Below are 12,076 nucleotides of genomic sequence, written 5' to 3'. Positions count from 1 at the left end.
CTTTTTTTAAATCGTGTGCATCCCTACTGTGCACTATGCGCCCTCATTTGTTTTCACTCCTTTCTGTTGTAAAAAATATTTGTTTATGTAAAAATATGTCACATTACAAGAATACAGTATTAAAGGATGTATCGTGAATTAAAGTACCTATAATAAGAAATTAAAATTTTGGATTAAATCAAAATGCATGAAGAATATTTAGGCCATAATAAAAACAGGCTCATTATAGCACAAAAAAAAGTTTTTTTTTTTTAATTCACATGTGAACAATAAAACACTTTGAATATAATTTTGGTGGAGTTTAAGAAATCGGATAAATGAGTCATAAATTAATTGTTTTGTATGATTCTGAAATTAAATCTATTGTACCATACAAATAATCTAATATTAGCAAAAAGAATTATAGTGTTATTGAACCAGAAATCACATCAACACCAAGTACTTATTGAAAACCGCAAATCAGTTGAAAAGAAAATTTTTATACTCCGTTCGATGTGGTATTTTCTATCAAATATTTGATTAGTTTTGGAATTGAAGTCAAAGTCAAAGAATGAGAGCAGTGATGACGCACTAAGGACACCGAAATTTTGAGAATCAGAGTCGTGGTGCCGGAGTCACGGAGTCAGAGTCATGAAGTCATGGAGTTAAAGTCATGGAGTCAAAATCTTGAGGCAGAATAATGGAATCAGAATACAGTCAGTCATTGAGTTAAATTTCTGGAATCAGAGTTGTGAAATCAAAGATGCAAAATCGTTAAGCCAGCCGATTTATGAAGTCAGAGTTGACGAATCGAAGACGAAATCTTAATATTGTGAATTTAAAATCAAAGTCGAAGTTGTAAAACTACGAACGTGAAATGCGAGTCATAGAATTGAGGCAGAATAAAAAAACTAAGTGTTTAAACTAAAAAACTAAGGATGCGCAATTGAAAGCTACTAGATTCTATTCAACATATATTTTGTAAAGAATTTAATGCAAAATTTTTTTTTTTTTTTTAAATTTTGAAATAGAAAACAAACCTCACCTTTTCTCTTTTATATAGTTTTTCTTAATGGATGATCCTGTTACCTTACATGGTGTAAAACATATAATTGTTAAATGCAAAACCATTTCTTCTTCTTCGTGTTCCTTCTTCAACTATTTCTTGTTGTTCCGTTTCTATATACACAAACATACATTAATTCAGAACCTTACAAATATCCTGTAATAATATTTTATATGTGTGTACATTATACTTAAAAACACGTGCATAATGCCTCAAGCTTTTGCTAATTAAGCAAACCATGCATTTCACAGATTACACTTTATATAATCATGCGGATGGAATACATTATTATTATTATAAGAAAAAAAAATATAATATTATACATACACACGCATTTATCCTTCTCGTACTCGTCCGTGTATATACATACATATATATATATATATATGTATGGTCAAATAGAGTAATACCATTACGTATAATTGTATTTGCACATACTTTGGTATGCGATGGTTACGCGATAGCATAAAATGTAAACCTGAAATATTTTTTCTTAAATTTAAAACTTGAGTTTTTTAATGTTAATCTTTTTTTTTATGGTGTTGTTGTTGGTTTTGTAGCTCTTTTACTAATTGTTTTTTTTTTCTTTTTTTTTCTCTGCAAAAATTGTACTTTCTTCAGTTATGTGTGTCCTTTGAGCTTAAATGAATGAACAAAAAAAAAATGAAATAAAAAATTATTAGCATACTTTCATATAAAAGTTATTTGAATTTAAATACTTATGCATGTGAAAAGCTACATACTTTTCTCACTATTTTTATGTATAAATGTAAAATGTTAAAAGGAAAATGTTACAACTACAAAGAAATGTACGTACATTTGTGTATGCACATATATCTTAAACCTATTACATAATCATATGTTATTAAAGATTTACACGACAGTAATCCTCTTTTTCAGAAAAAATATTAAAACTACAAAATGAAACGCAATACTATAAAAGTTGAGTTCAGCGCAACTGGTTCATATAACGAAGATTTCCGAATAATAACATTTACCGTATAAAGTCAATCAAAAGCATGATTTGTTGTTAAACGGCACAATCCAATCAAGTGTATAATTTATTTGTATCGCTTTAACGAGAAATAATAAGTATAAACAATATCATTTTATTCATATGTTACATACTTTTAGGAGGAATCGTAATTTTTTATTGCATATGATTAGGAGTAATTTTGTTTTTATTTTAAAAAGACGGTACTACTTTTTGTTTCGAAGAAACACATGACTGTAAATTGATTTTTTATAAAATATTTAGGAGATAATAACCCGGGAAAATCGATTTAAATTATTTATCTGGTACGTACTGTTTAAATAAAGGAAATACACTAGAACAATTGCTACTAATTTCACTATAACACAATTAACATATACAGTGGTATATGTATGAATATGCATATGTGCAACATACTATAGGATATATTTTTCCTATTATAAAAATTTGTTTTTTATAAAATTTTCTTATTTGCATTAAAGCATGAATTTTCTTGACAAGAATTATAATTAGCACAGGGAATGCGTAATTTAATTCCCTTATTATTTTTTTTCTTTTTAATCCAACAAAATTAGCATGTTCAGAGGGTAGACACCTTCGAGATTTTCCTTTTTTATTTTTTCATATTTTTCTACATCTTTTTGATGTTGTTTTTAGTAAAATTATTAATTAAATTCTATTTAATTTAATTGAATTAGTTAAGAATTATTTATATAGCTTTTCGTTTTTTTTTCATAAAAGTTACTTTAACTTGAAAACTAACAATTTCATTTCTTTTAAAAGTAAAAGTAATTTCAATGATTCTCAAAGTTAAATTTCATTATTTTGGCATAATTTCAAATCAATTCGATTATAGTATTAAATTGAGAGCAAAATTTTATGATGAAAAACCCCCATTTTATGTTAAAACAATTTTTTTTTTTTAAAATTCCTCCTTCTCTAGAAGCTTATACTATAAAAAATCGAGTTGCTGGTGATCGAGTTGCTAGTCACAGAAATCTATAATTTTACGGAGTTTACTAGACACTAATAAATTCTTTACTTCATTAGAATAAAATTTTTTCGAAATTCGTTTCACATTTCTTATGTTAACAACACTCTAAATTAGACAATACAAGTCCATTCCATTCATAACATACAATAAATAACCATTCTGAAAAAGCAAAGTAGTATATGTTTTTCTATTATAAATATTTTTAATGTAAATTGCATCTGGTATGTAGTGAAAATCGTAATCTATTAATATATACAACACCTTTAATAATTTTTTGCTTCTCTCCTAAAAGTATGCAATACGGTAATTTGTTAACGTATAAAGTAATTTTCGTTAAGACAATATTGAATTTATAAATAAGTTTTGAATCCAAAAGCCCCCTCTATTTATAATTTTATTCAAAAATGTAAAATACCTTGATTATCAAAACAACTTTACTGCACTCCTCAAAACCATGATGAAAATGCAACACTTTTCAAGCATAAAATTCAACAAAATATTAAAACTATTGCCATCAATTTTGTTTTATTCTTAAAATTTTCACTAAATAAAATAAAAAATATTATTTTATAATATTAAATTTAATAATATTTTGTTGTCTAAATCATCTGGACTACTTCAATCCCGATACAAATATGAATTTAAAACAGAAACAAGAAAATAAAAAATACTTAAATTTTTAGCACATGTTTAAAAAGAAATTTTCTTCAATTTCAATATTAAATTTATGCTTTTATGTACATAATAAAATATTCATTTCAATATATACATATATATGCACAAAAAATTTGTATGTGTGTTCAATTATAAATTACGATTAAATTTAATACTTATAAAATATATAAATGGTTTACTGTTATGGTATTTATTATGGAAACAAGAAAGGAAAATTCAATCGACTGGAAAAATGTCTGTAAATAGTAAGTTGAAAATTTATTTGACAGCAAAATTAGAAAGTAGAAAAAAAAAATATTAAACTAAAATAAAAATAAAAATGAGAAAAAAAAAAAAAAGGATTTTAAATCTAAAAGTATTTTAGAAGGTGATTCTGCTTCGAATCGTTAACCAATTCGTTCAGGTTTTCCCTTTTTCATTTTTAAACATAAACAAACACACAAACATATAGATTGAGTATTTGAGTCCAAAGTATATTTATTATTTCAATGTATTGAAAGAACAAAAAAGTGAATAAAAATATCCTTTTATAAATACAATAGGTTTATGAAGGTTAAATTCTATTTTATTTCATTTCAGATTCTTTATTTTCATTTTTCTCCTTAAAATGGTAAATTGCTCATTTTTTGTGTTTTATTTTTCTTTTGGTTTTTTCCTATACACTATATTTAATTTATATTGAAAAATGAAATTTACTACACTTTGACATTAAAGATATTTTTCTTCTCATTTAAAATATACGAAATGAATAAAATAAAATTTATTTAAGAAAAAACCGAAAATTTTCTAAAAAAAAAAATTTTTATTGCATCTTTAAAAATGTCTGATCTCATTTAATTTAATATTGTCGGACATAACCATTTTATAGAACAAAAAAAATGTATAAAAAAAATTCTACAGGTGTTTAAAATACAAAAAGAACTTCAAATATTTTGAAGTTATAATTGAAAAGTTTTTGAAAAATTGAAACCTAAAAAATTACTTGAACGATGAGAAAATTTTTGTTCAATTTTAGTTTTAATGAGAATATTTGAACTTTTGTAAATTATGAGCTTCATATTTTTATTACTGACCGATAAATATGAAATTTTTTTTTTCTAAATAAACTTACCGAATTTTTTTGCTCCGAAACAAGTCTAGTTTTCAGGCACTACACTCAAAATATTTCTTAAAAAAAAAAATATTTGTTATACATGAAATTGCTCCCTAAAAAAATTTGGAGTGAAGCTAAAATTTAAGAAATAACTTTGTCTTGATAAAATTGGGATTTGTAGTAGTGCACGAAATGAGTTATGAGAATATTCATAAAATATTCAAGTTTTTGTCAGAATTTCGACCCCGGGAAGCAAAATTAAATCAAAAGAAAAGGGTTGCTTTTCCAAATATGATACACAAAATTTCCGTACTCTGGCTTAACCAGGTTCCGGTTAAATTTACTACAAGTAAATTATTTACTAATAATATTTATTTATTTAGTATTTTTTGAACAAACCTCGTTAAAAATTTTTATTTAAATATTTTCATTTAAAATAAAACAAATGAGTAAATTTTTTCATTTTTTAAAAAATTTTTGTATAATACAAAGTTAAATTAAATTGTAAAACAATTTAAATTTTTAATTTCTTATTTACCCTCCCCCCCCCCCCCCCCTCCCTTTTATTAAATTTTTGTAAAATTTTCGATAAATAAGAAAATATAAAATAGCATTGCAATTGAATAAAATTAATTGTAATTTAGTTTATATATGTAAGATCAAATATACTAAATCTACTTATATATTGTTAAAATTTAAATTTTATAAAATACATGGTTAAAATATGCAACTTTTGCTTTTAATTTTAAATAGTATAAATGAAAATTTTTAAAATTCTTTTGAAAGTAAAATTTTTAAATTATTTTGTAATGAAATGAAAATAAATTCCATGTAATAATATGGTTTTCAAAGTTCATTTATACTGAATAAATAGTAGAAATGGTTTCATACGTACTCTAAATATATAATCAAAGACGATTTACAATTATTTTTCATATTATGGAACTTAAGATAATAGTATTATATAAATATATAAAGACTCACAATAAGTTTTCCACACATGACACCTACCGAAAATATTTTAATTTATTCTGACTAGCTTTAAATTTTACTATTCAATTAAAAAGCCAAATTTTAAACTTCATTGAGGAAACTTCTCAATTTTATGCTAGAAAATAATGTTAGAAATGAAATTTTTATTTCTAGCATTATTTTCTACTATAAAAGTACAAATTTTTTTCATAATTGAAAATTTTTATTTACAAAAATATACTTTAAACTCTACATATGCATTTACAAGAACTTTTATCTCTAATATTGTATGGCAACAATATCATATTACTTCTTTACTTATAGCCAGTTAGATTGCCATAATGAAAATTAATTAAAAAATTTTTATTATCATTAAAAAATTATTTAAGAAATAATAAAACAAATTATGCTTATTTCGATATAACCCCTAGAAATATGCAATTTTATAACTTTCGTGCTCGTGTTATGATATGACGCGTTATTATAATGCACATTTTATTTTAAATTGATAATGAAGTTTCAAAAAAATAAATCATTTAAATGAAATTCTACAATTTATCTACAAATTAAACTTACTTGTTATTTTTCATGAAAAATTTTAAGTTTTCAAAAATCACACGTTCCTTAACAAAATCTCCTTAAAATTGTAATTAGAAAATCGTCTTGTAATCGCAATTAAGTCGATTTGGTACAAACTGTCTTTCATTTTCCTCTCGAATGGCATAATTTTTTTCCTAAAAAAATTATTTTAAGAAATTTGTCAAAATTAATTTAAAAAGAAAAAATTAATTACTTACATAAAACTTTTGAAATTTCCCAGAAATTCAATTCATTTTCATAATGACCTGATTTTTATATTCAAGTATAACACAATTATTTTGTCAAATAATTAATGTATTAACACAAATTTATAATTTCTTCGTAATCTGTAATAAAATAGAATTTTATAATAAAATCATTATTAAATTAATTAAGTAAAATAAATTGAAATAAAAAAAAAAATTTAAATTATTTTTTTTTTAATTTTTTGTCTCTTATAATTTCAATTCACAATATTAAATGTATATTGCATGAATTACAATATTGTATCGCATATCGTCTTCCGTTAATATGATGAACGCGACTTAAAAAATTACAAAACATATTATGGAATTTATAATCAAGTATTTTACATTCGTATACAAAAAATATTCACTTGAACAAGTAGGTTTACATAATATGCACATATGTACATATATACATGCAAAAAATAATAATTTATAATAATCCCCTAAGTGCATTTTGTAATAATAATCATAATCATAATAATAAATTGTCAAATGCAATTATCTATGATTATGACAAGTAAGGGCTAAAAAAATAAAAAGAAACAGAAAATAAAGTAGCAAACAAAAAAAAATAAAAAACAAAAAGTTATAAAGTGAAATAGAAGAATCAGAAAAAAGAGAACAAAAAAACAGAAATGATTCAGTAGGAAAATCTATTATAGTATTTAGAACAAGGCTGAATCTGCCAGAAGCTAAAAAAATTATTTGACGTTATTTTTTTCGCGAAATCTTTCTCCTACTTCTATAGGTCTGAATATAGAAGAATTAAAAAAAAAATAAATAATAAACACTGTATATGAAACAATTTTTATATATGAAATTATGATTTAAACGTTTGTGAAATGTTAAAAAAGTAAAAAATTAAGAATAAAAAAAATAATAAAAATAATAATAATGATCATTATATAATCATTATTATCATCGTTATCATCGACATCATTGCGTTATCATTTCAAATTTCAAATATAAATTTGTATGTATGTATATTAAATGGTATGACTGTGTGTATGTATAGAGTTGAATTGCAATGTTGAAACTCGTCATAATTCCAACGATACTGTTTATTTTTTTTTTTTTTTATAATAATTTATTTGTATTAAAATTGCATTGAAAAGTGTTATACTCTTAATTGCGCTTTAGCATTTCTGTAATTATCAGCAGTTTTTGCTTCATAATTTCTCCCGTTATATTTTTATTATTGTTATAGTTTTTTTTTTTGTTTTCTCTTCTTTTCTGTTATTGTTTTTATAATTGTTATTTTTTAATTTTTGTTTTTTTTTTTGCTTTGTTATTTTTATTTTGTTTTTTTTTTTTATTTTCAAATTAAAAACAATGTAATCTTTTTACACTTTGATTTTATACGGCATCATAACGGTTTGAATTGAAATATTTTGTTTTTGTTTTTATTTTAAGCTTTCACTATTTTCATCTCGCTCTCTTGATTTCTCTTTTTTTTATATTTTTGTTTTTATTGTTTGTTTATTGTTTTCTTCTCTCTCTTTATCATTAATTGTTTAATTATTCGGAATGGAATAAAAAAAAAAAATTTTTATTACGAATTTTAATATTGTATAATGCAGATATAAATTTTACATTTGTATATATATATGTTTATTGTATATGTATGCATGAATAAATTATAATATTTTAACACAGTGAAAATTAATTTTTTTTTTTTTTTGGTATAAAATTTGTCTTGTTATGGTATATTTTTTAACATTCAGTAAGTGTACTTATATATTTAAAGTATGTAAGTGTGTATATCATGAAAAAATTAATTGTCAATTTTCTTCCTAGTGTCAAATTATTTTTTACATACTTGTAATATTATACGCTATAGTGAAACAAACAGTTTTAGATTAATTAATGCAAATGCCAGGAAAATTTTGTTTTAATATCTTTATCTTTTGAATGTGAATCTGAAGCAACCTACTTTAAAATATTTTATGCTAAGTACTTATGCGCATACATACATATATACACACGTTTTTTAACAATATAATTAAAGTTCCGTCTCGTAGTGGTTAACATTCTTTTCCTAAAATTTCTCATTTATAATACTAATTCTAATTAATAATTATTAATAATAATATTAATTGGCTATATTTCTCTAAATAATAAGTACTCAAGCGACAACACTAAAAAATATGTACTAAAAAGTACATTTGAAATTTTATAAACTAAAATTTTTAAAATAATTTTTAAATGACTCAAAACCAAATATATTTTATTTATAACATCCGTAATTTTAAAATTTTATATAATATTAATTTAGTTTATGACACAAATTCAACAACATTAATACGTTCTTTTTTTTGTTATATAGAAAATGTACTAATGCTCTGCGAATTTCAGTAAATTTAATTTTATCTCTTATAATTATCTCTTTTTCTTCCTTATTTTAATAAAACAATTTTAATTACACTATATAATAATTATATAAAAAAAAATAATAAATAATCCGGAGAAAAATAATAAATATAGAACAACAAAAATAAACAAAAAAAAAAAATAAGGAAAAATTTAAAAAAGTAGGTGAAATAATAATGGACAAAAGAAAGTCAATTTGAAAGGTAATGAGAGTTTGCATATAGTTTTAGAGAATTTATAAAATTTTTTAAAATATTTTTGTATATAGAAGAGCTTCATAGAAATTGCAATTAAATTTATTTTTTATGTACTACTGAAATTTTCATTTGTGCCATATTCCAACACCAGAGGCTGCTTTATTTAATAATGAATGTTGTTGCAAAAATTAAATTTTAGAAAAAAAATATAATTTCGAATTTTCTGTAAATTTCTTTAATGTCATAATAATGTTAATTATTGTTATACGAGTTACCCTCAAATTAAAATATTTAATATATTTTCCAATTTTTTATAACAATTTTCAATAATATTAAATTTAATAAATTGAAATCAGACAATAATAACACTTTCAATATTAAATTATATTTTCAACAATGTATTAAATTTTATTATTATGTAGCTATTTATGAAATAATAGTTAAACAAAACCAAAAGGCTCAGACATTTTTTTATTTTTTTCTATTAAAATAAAACAAAACAGTCAAAGACACCAAACATGTGCTATGTATTACAGGACAACTATTTATGCATCTTATATTGATCCAGTTCAGCATTATCATTTGCCATAACAGTATTACCGTTCAATACAATTCAATTCAAATATATACATATTAAATATATTTATGTGTGTATAGATAAATTTTTTTTACAAGTTAATAAAATTTCTACAAAGTCTAATAATAATAATGTGAATAAAACAAAATAAGAGATGAAAACAAAAAAAAAAAACAAATATTTTTGCAGTGTCTCTACCAAAAAAACAAAACACAAAGGAAAATAAGAATTTTCCAATTTTCATCAACGATTAAATACAAAATCTTTAGGTAGATTATGTTATATGATTTTATGAAAATTTTTTTTTCTATTTTCTAACTTTATCATTGCATATAACAGAATAAAGGATAATATTCATTTTCTGTTAACAATATGTAATGGTATTTATAGGTAGATGTCTCTACTTGTCTATCATATGATAGTATTACTGAATACAGTAAATATACTGCGAAATCAATCTATACAAAATGTGTCAAAAATTATTTAGGTTACAAAAATAAAAGAAATTTTCATCATAGGCGTAATTACTGTAATTTTCATAAAATTTAATTAAATAAAAATTTATAAAAATTTTTTAAAAAATACTGCAATTAAATTTAATTTTGGAAAACTTTTTTCGATTAAAACAATAAAAAAAAAAATAATAAAATTTGAATTGAATGGTTAAAAAATTTAGGAATTAATGCACAAAAAAAAACGTAAGCTCTGAAATGTTCAGAAGACTTCCGAAATGTTCGGATGAAATACAATGCGTTTTCTTCAACAAATAAATTTCAATTTAAGTAAGTAAGTAAGATAGGGGGGTTCCACCCATATACCCGCGCATAGCCCATGCACTAGGCCAACAAAAAAAGGCTCATCGGCAACCTCCAACAACCCCCGTGCAGTCCGACACACAAGACCCCCTATCCAAACCAGCCAACCTCCCTGGTGAAATCCAAAAGCCGCGCAAGAGACACCCCGGAAAGGTCTCCCAGGCCATCGTAAAAATAAGCTCCCAAGACACGCCTTCTTCTCCACATCAGAAACTGACAGGCACAGAGGACATGCTCTACATCATCCACCTCCGCCACATCCCGACATCCACGATATACATCCGTCACAGCCACCCCAAGCCTCCTGGCCATTTTTCTTAAAAGGCAATGCCCCGTCAGGACCCCCACTAGTGTGCTGAATTTCAATTTAACTCGATATCAAAATTTTTTTTTGGAATACTTTGAGTTTCCACTCCATAAAACAAAAGCTGAAAGTGTTTAACTCAATGATAGATAAAAAGTAGACTACAGCAAAAGAATGTAAGAGCAATTTACAGTAAAATTTCCTAGCTTAAAATGGACAAAGCAATCCAAGAATATGTGTTCTTGCTAAATCGTGTCAACGTATTTACCAAAAAGAACGAAAATTAGTATATAACGAAGAAGAGCACGTTATACACAAAACAACTTGCCTAGGCATACAATGAATGAGATGGCCGTCTTTAACTTACAATACTTTTGCAACCAATTTGGTATAAAATTTAATAATTAAATGTTGAATATAATGATGAAGGTAATGCAGTTAACTTAATACTTAAATTAATATCTTGTCGAGCTTTATATAATTTTATTTGAATTGGAGAACACCACATTTTATTTTTATCATTCTATTCCACAAAAAATGTAATACAGAGTACCGTTAATCAAGATTCAACTGTATTTTATAAAAATATAACACAATATAGTTATACAAATTCTTAAAAGTATATTATTTTATTATTGCATAAATTTTACCACATCAAAATCCAATTCAATATTTGGTCATCTCAAACCTATTAAAATCAACAAGAACAAAAAAAAAATTTTAATAATAAAAAAAAATAATTTTCTAACACCCAATTTTATATTTTTAAAGAAAATCTACTATAATAATAAAGAGTACATTATACATCTGTTATTTAAAGGAAAATCCTAAGCCATTTCATAAAATATACATATTGTTTTATTTACTTTTTACTTATATTATAGACATATGTACATATATGTATGTCTGTAATACAATGTTCAGTTCATTATATTATAATATTTTAACATAAATATATATATTACATTATAAATATTATTATTATTATTATAAAACAAGTCTTAAAACTTGTAAAATATTCTGCACCCATAACCCATCATATATTATCAAAAAGAAAAAAAATATATATTTGTATGTTATACACCTACTGTACATAAATATACATAAAATATATTATACAGACATACATACCTATGTAATCATATTATAACTTTTAAAAATCCTTTCGTAATCCTTTTAAAAGGGTCAAGGCACATAAAATCAAACAAAATAT

The 12,076-nt window shown here is 23.4% G+C and overlaps 1 long non-coding RNA gene across 1 annotated transcript; it reads right to left on the bottom strand.

Moving 5' to 3' along the window:
• Window positions 1-1,421: 1,421 nt before the first annotated feature.
• LOC129612209 (uncharacterized) lies at window positions 1,422-6,501 on the bottom strand. The gene is made up of 3 exons (XR_008697213.1): window positions 6,350-6,501; window positions 4,820-4,875; window positions 1,422-1,684 (listed from the first exon to the last, which is right to left on the bottom strand). It is a non-coding gene; the product is annotated as an uncharacterized LOC129612209 (long non-coding RNA).
• Window positions 6,502-12,076: the final 5,575 nt, after the last annotated feature.

Source organism: Condylostylus longicornis, unplaced genomic scaffold (genome assembly GCF_029603195.1).
Source record: "Condylostylus longicornis isolate FDR11 unplaced genomic scaffold, ASM2960319v2 ptg000063l, whole genome shotgun sequence".
NCBI classification, from domain to species: Eukaryota; Metazoa; Arthropoda; class Insecta; order Diptera; family Dolichopodidae; genus Condylostylus; species Condylostylus longicornis.
The sequence above is the reverse complement of the archived record's forward strand: the minus strand, read 5'-3'. Positions and strand labels throughout refer to the sequence as shown.